This window comes from Miscanthus floridulus, chromosome 13 (assembly GCF_019320115.1).
Source record: "Miscanthus floridulus cultivar M001 chromosome 13, ASM1932011v1, whole genome shotgun sequence".
NCBI lineage: Eukaryota > Viridiplantae > Streptophyta > Magnoliopsida > Poales > Poaceae > Miscanthus > Miscanthus floridulus.
Window position 1 is genome coordinate 81648429 of NC_089592.1, and position 18796 is coordinate 81667224.

An 18796-nucleotide genomic window follows, 5' to 3' on the forward strand; every position below is an offset into this window, starting at 1 on the left:
GAAATTAGATGAGTATTTAAAATATCCCTCACACAGTTTTTTTACAAACAAATATCAACATGGATGTGGCAGTTCTTTAGACCAATTTTGAATTCATATGCCTTCTTTAGAAAATGTCAAAAGTAAAATCCATACCATCATGCACCATAAAACCCTTCAAGATCGAGTACAAATTCATCATAAACCTTTTTCTCTTATACTGCATCTTTTAACCGGAATAATGCAGCGGCCTCTAAGTTATAGAGTAGCGCTGTCCAATTATAATCAAGCACACTATAATACTTAGATTCTTGTAAGTTTTTAAAACTCTTGATTTCTGAGCCCCTGATTAGTTTTTTTTAAAACAAAAAGGAGCAACAAATTGCAAAATTGTTGACAAAGGTTAAAAAATATCAACAAAAGGATTCACAAGATTAGTAATAATTGACCGTAGACCTTTGCAGCAATTAACAAATGATAACTGCAGATAGTATTGAACATTATTATATATGTATCCAATGGACACACAACTAAAAAAGGTACGGAAGCTTGAAGTTTACAAATATCTCGACTTACACATTGACACTAGCTGGCTTGGTAAGTTGGGGCTTCCAATTCTTTATTTTACCACGGCCTGAAAATACCAAGACTGATGCACATTCTTCAGCTAAAAGGAGAGTACATAACTGAAACCACGATCTTGACAGTAACCATGAGTCACAGCACGAGGGCTTCCTACCTTGAAACAGATAGAAATGAGTTGCCAACGAGTCTTCACTTCTTGAAAAACAGCTCCTTTAATTACTAACTTTAGTATACTATAAGCAACATCTTGGTTCTTCCTTTGATACTTTCATTATGATAGTTTTCATGTCACTGTTTGATATTTGAATGTCAGCTGAGTGATTAACAGCCACACTATCAGTTTCTTGCATGTCACGCTTTCAAACTCTGCAACATCCAGTTGCATAAGATCAAATCAAATAGAACAGAGACCACCTCTTAGAGGGACAAGCTCACAAGTTTCTCAAAATCTGCAATTTGGAAATAATACAACTGATAGTGAGATATATTGGTAACAAAAATTAGCTTACCAGAGACTTATATCTATCGATATTGGAACTTAACATGTTGTCATGAAGTGTAATAATCACACATTCACACTATTAATATTCATAAAGTAGATGGTTTGATTGTAGCAAATAAATGGCGATGCTCGGTTACAAATAAGAGGCCCTATATATGAAAAGAAAAGGGTTTAGACTAATTGAAAATGCAAGCTATGTTAAAATTTCTGTGAGGTGCATCTTTTGCACATGAGCCTAATCCTGGAGTATCTTGGGATCAAGAGATTTTTCTTAAGAAAACTTAACTTGTTAATCTTTATTGCAAATTGCAATGTATTGATCAAAGGAAGGCATGCCAATATGGATAGGTCAATTGAGCATTGCATTCATGGGCTCTACATTTCTAGCTGCACTGTACTTAATCATAAAAGTAGGGGGGTTCACTTGTCTTTCCTCCAAAATTACATTAATTTTTTTTTTGTTTTATTTGTAGACATGTGCGAGTTCAGATAAGAGAGACCTATCATCATGGATTGCATTCATCTCAACCACCCAAGGAGTTAGTGAGAGAACTCTTAATCAAGTAAAGGTATTTTGCTATTAACCATACATAATCTAAGCGCTTCCCCAAGGTATAAATGTTGTATCTGGCTGCAGACTCACCTCTGATGATCTTCATGTTTCCTTTTGAACCCTGATTTTGTTTCTTTTTGGAATCAATTTCCTTCGGAAAGCAATCAATCTCATGTAGTCAACCTTAGTTCCACACTTCCACTTGAGCTTCAGGAAATAAATTAGTCTGCAGTCACAGTAAATACATACACTTCAACCAATCAAGTGCCTGGAATTGAAGAACGAACTAAAAGCCATATTTGGCATGAAGAGTGCAAGGATATGAAACCTTGATCATAGTACCAAGAAAACAATAAATCAGTCACAATGTGATCTGCTCATCTGCACCCTATGTATCATCAAACCGCAATATATTTGAAGCCAATAATTTTTCATACCTATTACCTGCAGGATAGTGTACAGAAATCGGCAAGTGACAATGATTTGGATGCCAACAAACTTCAGTTTCCCTACTGCTTTCCTTGCACCTTTTTTCCATTGAACAATTCTTCCAAAAAAACATACACCTGATCCCAAATGAACACCAAAGTATCACTTCTACAGAACTTACTACTTCCCAAAGGGCATAAATGACATTTTAACTATCCAAGGAGCTAATCAACATATGTACATGCTTACTATGGCAATGATTCTTAATAATCCAAAAAAAACATACTGGAATCACAACATTAAGAATAAACACGTTGCTAGGAGGCTGGAAGAATTATACTGACCTTTAACACCTGTCACCTATGCTATAGCAGTTCAACAAGTATCAATCTTACACTACGGGAAACACGTGATTTACCGAGTGCAAAAATCTTTGCCGAGTGCCAAATTTCGGGCACTCGGCAAAGACCTGCTTTGCCAAGCGCCGCACTCGGCAAAATATGGCACTTGGCAAAGAGGCCTTTGCCGAGTGCTTGGCACTCGGCAAAGACCTGCACTCGGCAAAGGCAGACACTCGGCAAAGATTGGTAGGGGCCTAACGCAATCCAGCGGCGTCCTCTTTGCCGAGTGCCCCCCGTTTGGCACTCGGCAAAATATATTTTTTTTGGTTTTTTGCCACCAATTTTTTTTGAAGCTTTAGTACACTACCACAAACAACATGTTTAAATTTGGTACATTTTCATTGCCTTTTGGCATATTTCTATAGTTTATTTTGTTTTGTTGAATTTTTCCAGAAAATGTAAGTTTGAACTGCAGGTGCATCGAATAATGGATTACATTCGTTCAAAAAATGTTATCCTTGTTTCTTAGTGTAAATTTAGGCTAAATCCAGGAACTGTCTCAAAATTTCGATCAACGTGCTCACGGGGCAACGCCGCCAACTTGCTTGGGAGTGGTTTTTTAATTGTATAAAATGCGAACAAATTCCGAAAATCATGAAACTTGTCGAGTTGTCGCCATATCGTATGCGTATGCCGTGGAAAAATTTGAAAAAGTTTCGACCACATTGTCACGTACGATGCTTACAAACCAGGACATCTCCACATGTGATATCGGGAGAACAGCGGATACACACTATTGATATCGGGAGAATTTCGGCATCACCTCCCTATTGTTCTCCGGATACACACTCTTCCTTGCATGACGTGTATCGGGAGAACAGCGGGGAGGTGCTGCCGAAATTCTGTCTCGGATAGGAGCGGAGCATTGAAACTGACCTCATCTACGCATCCGCGGGTGGGATTAGGACCTATCCTCACCTATTAGTTCGGCACCGTTGCGGCGCGGATCAAGGCCGAGTTCTGGGTGAGTCTTCATCGCACTAAATTGGTCAATACTACGCATTCATTGGTCGTTCTTGAAATAATGAAACGATACATGATGTCTGTATGCAGGACTTCTTCAGGTGCGATGAAGGGTTTGAGGACCAGACGGCGCGAGTGCAGGACAAGGTCTGTAGGTCCCGACTCTCGGACCTGTACCACGAGACGCGGCTCCAGTGCATCATCAACTACAGCGTCGACGTCCTTGGTCAGGTGGTGAGGAAGGCCGATGCCAGGACCAGGACGCTCACCAAGGAGCAGTACCTCTCGGTAAGTACGAAACATTAATACTGACTCCTTCCATGAAGAATAGGTAGGCTTCATTTCATCTTCTGACATATCAATAACTTGATGGCATGCAGCAATGTCCTGATTGGTGCGCCAGGCACCGCCTCTGCTGGGAGGCCATTGTGGACAGGTGGCTCTCGGAGGAGTGGGCGGAGAAGCACAACATCCGTCGGGACTGCCGCCTGTAGATGGGTGGGGCACCACACCACCAAGGCAACCGGAGCCTCAGCGCGTACGCCCAGACATGGGTAATCTTCTTTGTGTTTTCATCTTTATTTATTTATTCTAACGCTCAATTCTCATTACTTGTAATCATCTTTGTGTTTTCCTCGCAGTCCCAGGCGCACCAAGGCCAGAAATGCAATGAGTTCATGGCGTACGCCCTGGCACACAAGGGCAAGGCGACGGCCCCGGAAGTCACCTACAACCCGGCGGACGGGCTCGAGGCGTACACCAACGCAAGCGTCCACAGCAAGCTTAGCGAGTACAGCTCAGCGGCCCGCGAGCGCCATGGGGAGGACTTCAATCTGGCCACCCAGCCCCTAGACACAGACCTCCTGATGAGGCTAGGAGGAGGGAAGCAACACGGCCGGTACTGGATGGCGGACAGCACAGTCGACTCCGCCTCTGTTCCCATCCTCACCGAGATTCGAGCAAGGAGCACGAGCTCCTCCCTCCCCATACGCTCTCGGTAGCAGAGCTCACAGCAGCAGATGGCGAAACTCCATGTTAGTACTGTTTTATTCGTCGTTCATTGCTTTTACACATCTACCTTGCCTTTGCATTATTTAAACATTGCAGGTGGAATGTTGCAGACCGACTTGCGGAGGTTGGAGGCCCAGCAGGCGGCCCAGGCGAAGGCCCATCGGCTGGAGATGGAGGCTGTACAAGCCCAGAGGGTGGCCGAGGCGTAGAGGCTGCAGGACATGTTCAGCTTCATGGCGAGCCTTCAGGCCTTGCCAGGTGTGGTCGTGCCCCAGTCGCTGCTCGCTCCAGTTGTGGCTCCTCCTCCTGTAGGGACTCCGGTGAGTATATATGGTTGTTTATCCCTTTAGCTTGTGCGGCCCTCCTGTAGATACTCATGAATTCGCTTCTCCTTTGTGCAGCCACAGTCGGCGGGTTCGAACCCGACTCCTCAAGGTGGCCCTTCTCCACAGGCCGAGTGACCAACTGGCCCTCCTCAAGGTGGCAGTTCACACTCCGGGTTGGGAGGCTGGCAGTAGGTACCGTTTATTTGTTTCTTTTCATGTTGCATGGACTTGTGTTAGACTTAGCCTTATGTTGGACTACTACTAGAGACATATATATATTGTGATGGATATTGTCATGGATGATGCGAATGTATGTGGTGGATTATGGACAATGGATTTGTATGTGATGTATTATGGATGGTGGATGTGTATGTGATGGGTTATGGATGTGTATGTGATGGAATATGGGTGTGTATGTGATATATCTTGTGCTGTGTGTTGATATATATGTGATTTCTTTGTTTGTGCTGATGGAAAACAAAAAACCAAAAAAATAGCATTTTTTCCTCTTTGCCGAGTGCCACACTCAGCAAAGAGGGCTTTGCCGAGTGCCATGACCATGGCACTCGGCAAAGCTGCGAAGCAGGGACCCAATTTCCCAGCTTTGCCGAGTGCCAGAGCCATGGCACTCGGCAAAATTTTTTTTAAAAAAAAGAAAAAATTTCTTTGCCGAGTGCAAAAGTATGGCACTCAGCAAAGAATTTTCAAAAAAAAAAGAAAAAATTCTTTGCCGAGTGTCGCTGAGGTGGCACTCGGCAAAGATGCCATCAGAGTTGACGTCAGATTTTTTTTGCCGAGTGCTGACGTGACACTCGGCAAAGGCTTTACCAAGTGCCCGATATGTGGCACTCGGCAAAGAAACCTTTGCCGACGGGTTCTTTGCCGACTGCTCTTTGCCGAGTGCGGCACTCGGCAAAGCCTTTGCCGAGTACAATAGGGGCTTTGCCGAGTGCTCTAAGCACTCGGCAAAGAGCCTGTCTGCAGTAGTGTTAGTGGACTCCTTCCATGCGATTATAGTTAGATTATTCATTATCAAATAAATGGATCTGAGAGGGCGGGGGATGAAGCATGGGGAGAAGCCAACAACTACCAGTAGATAGCAAAACAGAAGAGATCGGGTCCCTAGCTCTTACGTATGCTTGCACCTGTGGCTGGAGATAAGGATGATGTACGGGGGCAATCGATCCCGAGCGTCCATGGTCGGTGAAAGTGTGTTGATCGAGCAGCTCATGGCTCGTCTGTCAGGAAGCGGTCCATCATGACGCTGTCGTGAGCACATGGCCCTAACCCCGCCCCTGCCCCCGCGGCACGCGGCGTCGCTGAAGCTCACATCGTCGCGGGACAGCACGTACGAGCACACCATGCATCGCCCCACGCGCACTTAGAGGCCACGATCAGCGCCGTCGGATTCTGGGTCACGCACGAGACTCATCGTCGATGTCGACGATCTTCAAGTGAGGTGGGGGCGGCGGCCGATGGGTGCGGACGGTCTTGAGGTGGCCGGCTGACGGCGACATGGAGGGCTCACCCATAGCTGAGGCCGAGCTAGCTGCGCGGGAGCTGCCGGCATCCTGGGACGGCACGCGGGGTAGCAGCAAGGGTGGCGACCCTGCACGATGAGCTCCTCTGTCTCCGCCACCATAATAACAAGCGATGCTAGTTTTTTTTTAACCACGATGCTAGGGTTGCGTGTCTGCCAATGGAAGGGAACCCAGCCACCCGCGTATCACGTCGAGGGATCGCATGTGGGTACGGCGGGCGGGTAGGGATGATTAGGGTGAGAGAAAAAATCCAAAGCAAGTCGTATACAAGGAAGAAACACAAGTAAACATTTACAAGTTTTCTGGCTGGGTCCGCTTGTCATATCACGGTTGGCGATTTAGACGCATTGGATTTGATTTTAATATAGATCCAACGGATAAGAGTTAAGGTGGGTAGAAATATAAAGGTGAGAGGATATTTTTAATTCATTCGCTCTTTTATAGTATAGATTTTGTTCAATTTAAGTTTTCTTTCTTAATTGTGTATTTTGCAATGTTTTATTATTGTATGTACTTGTGGGATATATTCTGGGTGGAATATTCTTTTCCTCGGTCTTAAATGGTCTTTTGCATTTTTAATAATAACAAAAAAAATCACAACTAACATGAAACATCTAGTTGCTGTAGTGGTAAGTTTTTTTTTGAAAAGGAACTGTAGAGGGGAGAGTTTCCCCGCCTAGATTTCATTAAGAAAACGATAGAAGGTTGTTGGTATTTGTTAATGTAAACAGATAAATCTGCAAGCGCACGGATACAGTTGTAGCTTTCACCTGGAGTATTCCTAGGTATCAATTTTCACGGGAAACGAGAAGTGAACTAGAAAAGATCAAGGTCGTCCAAGGAAGAAGTGTTTTTATGGGTAGAGAGGTGTTTCCTAAGGTTCTTCCAAGACAAACTAGATATGCAAGGTTCAGGCTTACTAAACTCACTTACTTCGGAGCATCCGATCCTCGAAAAGACTGGGAAGGGGTGATCGGGGTCAGGCTGCCAAAAAGCTCTATGGAAACACCAATCTGAACATGGTGGATTACGAAGGCCTAGTCAGAGCTGTCACCTCTGGGGCTACCACAACTATCCATGGGATTGGGTGCAAACTCAGGTAAACACTAGCCTAGACACCACATCTATGCTAACGATTACTACTCTAGTCTCACGTGATAACTAGAGCACTCGATCGAGCGGAGTTCCCGTAAGTAAAGTGAAGTAAGACTTGAACTTAATTATATAGAAAGCTTGAAATTACTAATGTATAACCTAGATATTACTCAAGAATTGAGTCGGCTCCGTAGATAGACCTAGCTCCTCCTCCACTGTCTTCCTCTCCTCTCTCTCCCTATTTTCCTTACTACAACTAGGTGGGAGTACCTAGAGGGACACTACTACTAAAAATATGAAGGAATTCTCAAGTGTAGAGTGTGTGTTAGAGGGGAGCTCTTCCCCTCTGTTTATACATGGAGTAAGGCAGTGTTGAAGCTAATTTTGACGCAAAGCCTGGCCTCCACTGCCTCTGCATGGCCGCATGCCACCACCAGACAAACGGATGGTAGAGAGGCGCCGGCAGGGGGTCGGCCATCGCATGGGGGGCTATAGGTTGGTCCTAGATTGCTCCTTGATTGGTACTTTGCCTAGATGACTCAAGTTGATGGGTCTTTCTATTTATTCCTTTGCGTAAATATGCATCAGAAAGCGCCTTTCGTTGAATTTCTCCATGTATTTTTACTTATGACCTGCACAATAATAATCTCCAAATACATGTGGAACTAGGTCAATAGTAAATGCATATGTGTTTAAGATTGTCAATTTCTCCTCTTTTTATGTCTTAATTGGTGGTCGGATTTGATCGTTAAGGACCGACAACAAGATCCCCCAAGCTTAACCTTTGCTTGTCCTAAGCAAATAGCTAAGTTATTGGTTGTTGATCAGGAGTTGCTACCATGCCGAATATAATTCACAAGTGCCATGCCTATAACAAAGTATTTTTCCTCAATTTAAATAAGTTTGACATTCTATCCACCCTTTTAACTTATTAATTCATGTGGGGCTTATTGCTTTTTCATGTTCTTAGATGGTTGCAAGATAGAACAGTTTTAACATAATTACCAATCATTCATTCTTTGATCGACCTTCTATCCGGAGGTTTTATGAATTTTGCAAAATAAAATATAAGTTCCTCAAATGATTCACTCAATCGCTCAATGTGTATGATCCTCACCAAGACATTTTGTATTTTTGCCTTCCTTTCATCCTATCTCTAAAGGCTTTGAGTGGGGTTTTGGGTAGGTATGAATGAGAGGCATACTTGCATCACATATATTGTTAAGTCAAAAACCGGATCTAAGGAAATGAAAGCCATACATTTTGATCAAGAAGTGCAAGTGTGTGAAATTTTAAAAGTGGTTCCTAATTCTAAATATTTTTGTACCCCTTTGATCATGACTTTCTCTCTTTTCGATAATTGCCTTGGAAGTATGGACTATCTTTATTTTTTTAACACTTTAGAACCTTCATGTGTTCCATTCTTTTTCTTCTTTTCTTTTGCTATTTTGAGAGCTTCTTGTGTCTCTCTCTTTTAGCATAGCCCCATACTTTTTTTAGCATATGAAAGTTTTGGAGAGAAAGACGCATGACAAATGAATGGAGTATTTATTTTGGTGGACGAAAAAAATATGTTTTTACGTAACTCTAAGTGTAAGAGTCAACATTTTTTTATATGTGGGTGTACGTGAATCTTGATCATGGGTGCATGAAGAGAATCTCAACAAGGGTCACAACAATTTGACAAAACTCAATGTAAATACAAGTAGCATATGACTAAGGTTTTTTATTTGAATGTGTCGTATGGCCGTGGTAGAAATTCATAATCATTGAGGAACTTTTTATTTTAGTAGTTTTAAAATGAAAAACTCTAGATGTCAAGTTTCTCTTATAATAAAGTCATAGCAAATTTTATTTACCATATCATAACTTGTAATAACTTAAAAAGGATCATGCTTTTGCAACCCATAAGTTTTTAGTTTTAGGATGAGATATTTTTAGCCAACAAACTTAAATCTTAGGGAATACCAAGTTATAGCCTAGGTACAGATGAATTATAGACATAGCAACTATTCATCATTTTAACATAGGCGAAACTAATCATTCTTAAATCACATATGAGAGTGGAATAAATATTTTTGTTGTTTTTATCATATTTTATTTTTTATATATTTTTTATTTTTTTAATGCTAATAATTACATAAATGTAGAAAAATAAATAATGCGAAAAATAAAGATATAGCTTACCTCTGCGGTGGTCCTCCCCCAAGCTAGCTCGTCGCCAGGTGACGATTCACGGTAAGTTATTTGTTTAGTATATCAACTAATGTTTACACTAAGTAATTTATTCAAAAAAATGGTAACAATAAAGGGGAGTCTTCTAGTGAGGAACACCAGAGAGTCAAAAATTTATTTAACTTAAAGGATTAACCTAAAATCTAAAAGGTACAAGATTGAATTTTCTTAGATTGAATCTTTAAATTGCAGAAATTCAATTACGTCAATTTCTTCTCAGTTTTGTGGTTCAAGGAAAACTTTTAAATGTTAGCCATTTACCTTAAACATGTTACCTTCATCATCTTGGAGCGTGATGGCACCGTGTGATGAGGTCTCGATCACCTTTAATGGCCATTCCCATTTGCTCCGACGAAGTTTTCCATGACCAAAGAGTTTTACCCTTGAATTGAACATCAAAACCTTATCTCCAGGTGTGAACTCTTTGTGTCTGATTCTCTTATCATGCCATCTTTTTATTCTTTCTTTGTAAATCTTAGAGTTGTGGTAAGCTTTTTCTCTCCATTCCTCTAGCTCAGAAATGTGCGTTTGTCTATTTTTGTTGGTTAGGTGGAGATCCATATTTCATTTCTTTATTGTCCAATGGGCCCTAAACTCCAACACCACAGGCTGATGGCATGTTTTTCCATATACAAGTTGATACGGTGATATACCTATGGGTGTCTTGTATGCCATTCGGTATGCCCATAGTGCATCATGCAACTTGTACTTCCATTTCTTCCCCATCTCATCCATGGTCTTTTGCAGAATGTTCTTGATCTGCTTATTTGATGTTTCAGCCTGATCGCTTGTTTTGGGATGGTATGGAGTTGCAACATTATGCTTGACTCCATATTCTGCCAAGAACTGTTGAAAGGTCTTGTCGATGAAGTGTGACCCTCCGTCACTTATAACCATTCGAGGTGTTCCAAACCGTGAGAATATTACTTCATGGAACATCTTTTTGGAGTGCTTGGAGTCAGCGGTCTGACATGGCAGAGCTTCTACCCACTTGGACACATAGTCCACCGCCACCAAGATGTATTATGCATCTCCAAACTTTGGGAATGGCCCCATGAAGTTGATCCCCCAGACGTCAAACAACTCCACTTGGAATTTGTTCATGAGTGGCATTGAATCCCAAGCGTTGATGTTTCCATGCTTCTAGCATCTGACACATCTTCTGACAAACTCTTTTGTATCTTGATACATTGTTGGCCAGAAGAATCTGCTTTGCTAGATCTTGGCATGTGTACGGAATGCTCCATAGTGTCCTCCGTAGGGTGATGCATGACATCTCTCTATGATCTTTGTGGCCTCAACCATTGGGACACATCTTCATAGCAATCCATCAGTGCAGACTCAGTAGAGGTATGGATCATCCCACAAGTGGGAATGACTTTGATGCTTGAGTTTCCTCCTGTCCTCCTCTGGTGCAACATATCCTGCAACTATATAGTTCACAATATTTGCATACCATGGGTCTGAGTCTGTTACTTTGAGGAGTGTGTCATCCCTTAGATAGTCATTAATAGGTAACTCATGTGTATCCCTATGTTGAAGCCAAGACAAGTGATCAGCTACCGAGTTCTCTACTCCATTTTTATCTCGTATTTCTATGCCAAACTCTTGGAGTAGAAGAATCCATTGGATTAGTCGAGGCTTAGCATATTTCTTAGTGAGAAGGTATTTGAGAGAAGCATGATCTATGTAAACAATTACCTTTGCCCCCACTAAGTAAGACCTAAACTTGTCTATTGCAAAGACAATAGCCAACAACTCCTTCTCAGTTATGGCATAGTTCAGCTGTGCCCAAGACAAGGTTTTGCTAGCTGTTGACAGTCACTAACATCAATTATAAACCATCAACATAACTTGTATTTATACTTAATTCCATCACCAAATATAGGTATAGGGGTTTAAACTAATAAATTTCACGAGTTTTGATGAATCTGTGTTTTTAGCAGGGTTTATCCAGAAAACTGTCAAGAGGGACCTATTCGTCAAAGGAAATTACAGAATTCCACCACGAAACCGACGTGGGAAGACTCTAGAACACTCTAGAAGGAAAATCACCAAAGCAAAGACCGAGGTGCTACTAGGTGGGGCTAGGCGGCCCACCTATAGGCCAGGTGGCCTCTAGGCCCACCTATCAACCTCCGCGTTGCAATGTCGGTTCCCCACTGCCTCCTAGGTTGCATCTACGCCATCCTTTAAGTCGGTTTGATCCAAGGGCTCATGATGGATGCTCCGACCTATATATACCAGCCCCTGCCACCCTCCCAAGAGCCATCCTAAAACCCTAATTCATATTCTCCTCGTAAGGATCAGAGCCATCTATCAACAGAAGATTAGTCCTCTATAGGATCTAGTATTATGAATAGAAATAGTGAGATAGAGAGTGAGGGAAGAGTTTAGAGGAGGTGTCAGCTTGTCGGTGCTCTCTCTACAGCTTGTACCTTGGTGGATCCAAGTTCTACTTGAGCTTGCCTTCGAGATATCTCTAGTAATCAAGTTCTGATTCAAGTAAGCATCTTGTTTATATTATTCTTTAGGTTCATAACTCTTTTAAGTGCTTTATTCCTGTTCTAGAGGGAGTAGAGTATTAATTGTAAGAGTAAGCATGGTGCTTAGACTTAAGTTAATCATGCATGCATCCTGCATTTCAGAAGGTGGTAGATCGCGTGAGTGACATAAGTTCTATATAGCCTGTACTATATAGCTTCATTGATCCTTTGTAGTCCACCTCCTGTCCATAGGCGTACGTAGGACGCGGTTGCGAAGGAAAGCATCCTCTGCTCTTTCCCTAGTAATATCTGAAGGCTCTAGTTTGGTTTTGGTTAATTGATGAAACTCTATGTGCTAACCTAGTTTATCAAAGTAATTATGAGATAGGTGGCACATTCCAAGTGGTGAAGCAAATGAAGATCATGACATGATGATGGTGATGCCATGGTGATGATCAAGTGCTTGGACTTGGAAAAGAACAAAAAGAGAAATAAAAATCTCAAGGCAAAGGTGAATTTGATAGGAGCTTTTTGGTTTAGTGATCGAGACACTTAGCGAGTGTGATCACATTTAGGATCGATAGCCATACTATTAAGAGGGGTGAAACTCGTATCGAAATGCGGTTATCAAAGTGGCACTAGATGCTCTAACTCATTGCATATGCATTTAGGATCTAGTGGAGAGCCAACACCCTTAAAAATGTTTGTGAAAATATGCTAACACACGTGCACAAGGTGATACACTTGGTGTTTGGCACATTTGAGCAAGGGTGGAGAAGTTGGTGAAGTGAAGGAGGTGATAGTTACTAAAAAACACTGACCGGACACCGGTTACGTGGTGATCGGACTTGGGGGAGCAGCGTCCGTTCATTTATAAAATCAGTGGTGTGCTTGGGCTACTCTTGGCCTAAGACCGGATGCAGGTGACCAGACTCAGGGTTCCAGCATTCGGTCAATTATAAAAGAAGGTGGTGCTCTCGGGATCGATTTGCCCTATGACTGAACTCGGAGAAGAATAGTGACCGGACTCTGGCTGAACACTGTCCAACGTCCGGTCCTGCTGTTGTAGCAGTGCGTAGAGAAGAGGAGGAGGAGCGGACGCACCGGTGCGTCCGATCATGGTGTACCGGATGTGTCCGGTCATGAAAAAACACCTCTAGAACCTTGCTGGAAGTGACCGAACTCAGACGTTGCAGTGTCCGGTCTTCTTCACAGCGGCGTTCGGTCACAACTTAACACATGGCATGAAGTAGACTAGCCATTAAGATCGGACGCTCAGCATTTGAGGCTGATGACACGTGGTGATCATCAGGCTACCGGATGCAGGGGTCCAGCGTCCGGTCAATCTAATCGGTGCGTCCGGTCATCCTGAATTTCAAAGGATTGAGGAGCCAACGGCTCTATTTCGTTGGGGGCTCTATTTAAGGCGTGTGGCCAGCTCTAGCTCACTCTCTTGGCCATTTGCATTGACATAGCAACCTTGTGGGCTTAGCTAAAGCCCTCCCACTCATCTGCATCATTGATTCATCATCTTTGTGAGATTGGGAGAGAATCCAAGTGCATTGCTTGAGTGTTTGCATCTAGAGGCACTTGGTATTCATGTTTTGCTGTGGGTTTGGCTTCTTACTCTTAGTGGTTGCCACCACCTAGATGGCTTAGAGCAGCGAGGATCGTCAAACGGAGGTTGGTGATTGTCTCTGGCTCCAATCATGGTGATTGTGAGGGGTTCTTGACCTTTCCCCGGTGGAGAGTCAAAAGGTACTCTAGTAAATTGCTTGTGGCTTGTGTGATCCTCATCTTGTGTTGGTTGTGCGGCACCCTATTGAGGGTTTGGCGTGTGATGCCAATTAGCACGTGAACCTCTAAGTGAGTGAATCGCCACAATGAGGACTAGCTTGCTGGCAAGCAAGTGAACCTCGATAAAAAAATCATTGTGTCATCATTTGATTTTGAGGTGATTGGTCTTCATTGGTGTTCATTCTTGTGATTGATTGGTTCATTCCTCGACTCAGCGGTATAACCATTTTGCTCTCTCTCTCTCTCTTTACATTACCGCAAACTAGTTGTCAAGCTCTTTAGTGTAGCTAGTCGTGAGAGCTTGTTAGTTTGGTTAGTGTGGCTCTTTAGTTAGCCTTTGAGAGCACACTAACTTAGTATAGTGACATAGCCATTGTGTGGATAGAGACTATAGAAACTAGAATTGTGGTAGCTAGCTTGCATTTTTAGTAGGCTAGCGCAACACTCGCTTCGCCTCATATTTGTCTAACCAGTTTGCTAAGTGTTGTTGTAGAAACTTTTAATAGGCTATTCACCCCCCTCTAGCCATTAGGACCTTTCAATATCCCTAGTTGAATAGTAGAAGACATAAGCTTATTCGAGTCACAACTAGAGAACTTTAGTTATCCTCTCTATGCTCCTATTTATCCTTAGCCTTGTTGCTACTCCTAGTTAAGTTAAACCTTAACCTAATCGCTACCCCTTGTTAAGTTAGACCGTAGTTAGTCTCACATGTTTATCTGTGGATACGATACTTGGAATATTTCTGGATGAAAGCTACAGCGGTATCCGTACGCTTGCGGATTTATCTGTGTGCGTCAAATATACCAATTACCAACACTAGCACAGGATATAGCATAGTGCCTTTTATCCTTTGTTTGGCCCAAAATGCCCCCCCATAGCAAAGTCGCTAGCATCGCACATGATTTCGAAGGGCAACTTCCAATCAGGTGGTTGGATGATTGGAGCTGAAATGAGTGCCTTCTTCAAAGTTTGAAAGGATTCAAGGCACTCATCATGAAAGGTGCATCTTTAGCTAAGAGGCTAGTTAGGGGCCTAGTGATTTGAGAAAAATCTTTGATGAATAGCATGTAGAACCCTGCATGGCCTAGAAAGCTACGAATGCCTTTCATGTTCATGGGAGGTGGTAGTTGTTCAATGACTTCATTTTTTGCCTTGTCCACATCTATCCCATGGGCGGACACCTTATGTCCAAGCACTATTCCTTCCTTAACCATAAAATGGTATTTCTTCTAGTTCAGGACTAAGTGCTTTTTTTGCACTGTTGTAAGACCTTGTCTAGGTTCTCCAAACAATCGATGAATGTTTTTCCATAGACAGTAAAGTCGTCCATGAACACCTCCATGATTTTCTCAATCATGTCGGAGAAAATAGACATCATGCACCATTGGAAAGAAACTGGAGCATTGCATAATCCGAACGACATACATCGGTATGCATAAGTTCCATACAGGCATGTGAATGTGGTCTTACTTTGGTCATCAGGGTGGATATGGATTTGATGATATTCGGAATGCCCATCAAGGAAACAAAAGAAGGAATGATTCATGAGGCGTTCTAACATTTCATCAATGAACGACAATGGGAAGTGAACCTTCTTAGTGGCCTTGTTAAGTTTTCGGTAGTCAATGCACATCCACCCGGTGATAGTTCGTTGAGGGATAAGTTTGTTCTTTTCATTCTCAACGACTGTCATCCCTTCTTTCTTTGGCACTACTTGGATAGGGCTAACCCAGTTGCTATATTGCATGGGATAGATAATCCCGGCATGGAAAAGTTTGAGGACCTCTTTCTTAACAACCTCTCGCATAGCATTGTTAAGTCTCCGCTGGGGTTCCCTCGATGGTGAAGAATCAGGGTCAATAGGGATACGATGAGTGCAGAGAGTGGGACTAATCCCCTTGAGGTCCTGGAGTGAGTAGCCTATGGTAGATTCATGTCTTTCTAGGATAGCGACAAGTTTATGAGTTTCATCTTGAGAGAGTTTGCCGCTTACAATGACAGGGGTTTCTCGGTTGTCATTAAGAAAGAAATATTTTAGGCCAGAAGGAAGGGGTTTTAGCTCAATTGAGAGCTGTGATGGCACTTCGGTTTGGTCTAGTTTGACAGGCTCTGCCAGGTCTTCTTCTTCTTGAATGAAGTTTTCATCATCGAGAGCTAGTTGGGCCATGTCATAGAGAGAGGCCATCAAGACATCCTCAATAGGGTCTTGTTCGGGCCTAGGTTCTACTATCGCGTTGTTAGAACGTGCAAGCAACACGGCGATAGGAGAACTTCCCAGTTTTAAATTCAAGAGACCCTTGTTTGGTCTTCCTTGAAGGAGTGTCCCTAAGGATAGACCGACCAAAAGGGACGTGTCTGGGGCATCATAGATGTTAAAATCTAGATGGTACTCAGAATCTCTTATGCGCAAAGGAATAGACCTCATAACCCCATAACTTTCTAGAATAACTCCCAAAGGAATCCTTAAAACCTTATGAGATGGGATTAAAAACTCGTTGGGGCAAAGTTTTTCAGCCAAAGCTTTTGAAATAACATTCATCCCAACAGTCGAACAATAGTGAGCCTCTATGGTGGTTTCCTTAAGGATGCAAGGTAGAATATCAAATGCGGCAATGATTCGGGCTACCTCGGTAAATAACTTTGTTTCTGCCAACCACTCAGGACTCATGATGGCCGAGAGTCCTTTAATGTGTTCTCCAAGGAAGGACTCATTGTGCGGACCATCATCCTCAGATGGTGCAGAGTGCACTAGAGGTCTCACTTGAACTGGTAAATTCAAGGCATTCCTAAAATCTTCAAAAAGATCTTCCTCGAATTCAAAGGGAAAAGAAGAGGGATGAGGTTTGTCATCCTCTAGAGCATGGTGTGTTCCCTTAATAGGGGCTCTATGGCAACCGGATCATGAGTGGGATTTGAAGGGGTTTTAGATTCTGTTGTGAGTGCCTCCTCTTGTTGGTCGGGGCCTAACTCATCTACTTTAGGAAACTCATCATATATTCTAGTGTAAGGGGTATTTTCAAGGATTTTATCAAGAATGGCTTTCCCCTCACTAATGGTGTTGTGCGCGAACGGGCCTCCAGAAGATATGTCAAGGTGGAGAGCAGTTTCTTTGCTAAGACCGAGATGGAAGTGATGTAGGAGGGCGTGGTTAGGCAAAGAAAGGTTTGGACCGACATTGATTAAGTTTGTGAATCTAGCCCAGGCTGCTCCTAGAGTCTCCTTCTCTTTCTGTTGAAAGGTAAGAATTTTTATTCGAAAGGCAGCAATTCAAGAAAATGGGAAGAAAGCAAGACAAAATTTGTCTCAAAGTTCATCCCAATTTCCATGAACACCTCCTACGGTATGAGCATACCATTGTTTTGCTCTTCCCAAAAGGGAGAACAGAAACAATTTCCATTTAATGGTCTCATGTGTCATGCCAAAAATATGTAGGCAAGAACACAGTTGCTCAAGTTCCCGAAGGTGGGTATAAGGATTTTCATCTTCTTGCCCAGATAAGGATTGCTCCCGAACCATGCCTATAAAGTTAGGACGGAGTTCATAGCCATAAGCTATGATTGGCTTCGATGATTGTGGTGGCTCTAAGAACTCGCCCTTTGGTGCAAAGAATTTATAAATATGAGTGGAATCCATGTGGTAAAGGTAGTGGGTGATGGTTTTAGTGAGGCGATTGTGGTGGTGGTAAAATAAAAAAAACAAAGATACACGGATGACTTGGTTCGATTCAAGAACAGCTACTATTCCCCGACAATGGCGCTAGAAAGCTTGTTGGTATTTGTTAACGCAAACAGATAAATCCACAAGCGCATGAATACCGTTGTAGCTTTCACTCGGAGTATTCCTAGATATCGATTTTCACAGGGAACGAGAAGTGAACTAGAAAAGATCAAGGTCGTCCAAGGAAGAAGTGTTTTTGTGGATAGAGAGGGGTTTTCTAAGGTTCTTCCAAGATAAACTAGATAACCAAGGTTCAGGCTTACTAAACTCACTTAGTTTGGAGCAATAGTACCTTCCCGATCCTTGAAAAGACTGGGATGCGGTGATCGAGGTTAGTCTACCAAAAAGCTCTATAGAAACACCAATCCGAATGTGGTGGATTACAAAGGCCTGGTTAGAGCTATCACCTCAGGGCTACCACAACTATTCATGGGATTGGACGCAAACTCAGATAAACACTAGCCTAGACACCACATCTATGCTAACCATTACTACTCTAGTCTCATGTGATAATTAAAGCACTCGGTCGAGCGGAGTTCCCGTAAGTAAAGTGAAGTAAGACTTGAACTTAATCAAATAGAAAGCTTAGAATTACCAAAGTATAACCTAGATATTACTCAAGAATTGAGTCGGCTCCGTAGAGGTACAAAGTTGAGGAGGATCTGATAGACCCGGCTCCTCCTCCGCTTTCTTCCTCTCCTCTCTCCCTATTTTCTTTACTACAACTAGGTGGGAGCACCTAGAGGGACACTACTACTCAAAATATGAAGGAATGCTCAAGTGTAGAGTGTGTGTTAGAGGGGAGCTCTACCCCTCTATTTATACAAGGAGTAAGGCGATGTCGAAGCTAATTTTGGCGTGAAGCCTGGTCTCCACCGCCTCTACATGGCCGCATGCTACCGCTAGACGAAGTGGTGGTAGAGAGGCGCCGGCAAGGGGTCACCCGCCCCTAGGGGTCGGCCACCCCCTGACCTGGCCCCCTCGCCACCGCCTTCGCGTGGTGGACTGTGGGCTGGTCCTAGGCTACTTCTTGGTTGGTACTTTGCCCGGATGACTCAAGTTGATGGGCTTTTCTATTTATTCCTTTGCGCAAATCTGCGTAGGAAAGCGCCTTTCATTGAATTTCTCTATATATTTGTATTTATGACCTGCAAAATAATAATCTCTAAATAG

At 42.9% G+C, this 18796-nt stretch overlaps 1 long non-coding RNA gene across 2 annotated transcripts; it reads right to left on the reverse strand.

The window, feature by feature from the left end:
- Positions 1 to 501: 501 nt before the first annotated feature.
- LOC136500944 (uncharacterized) lies at positions 502 to 18375 on the reverse strand. 2 transcript variants are annotated; one of them, XR_010770133.1, is made up of 4 exons: positions 18219 to 18375; positions 2064 to 2185; positions 1710 to 1845; positions 502 to 1013 (listed from the first exon to the last, which is right to left on the reverse strand). It is a non-coding gene; the product is annotated as an uncharacterized lncRNA (long non-coding RNA). The 2 variants fall into 2 exon arrangements; XR_010770132.1 differs by having other exon boundaries at positions 2057 to 2185.
- Positions 18376 to 18796: the final 421 nt, after the last annotated feature.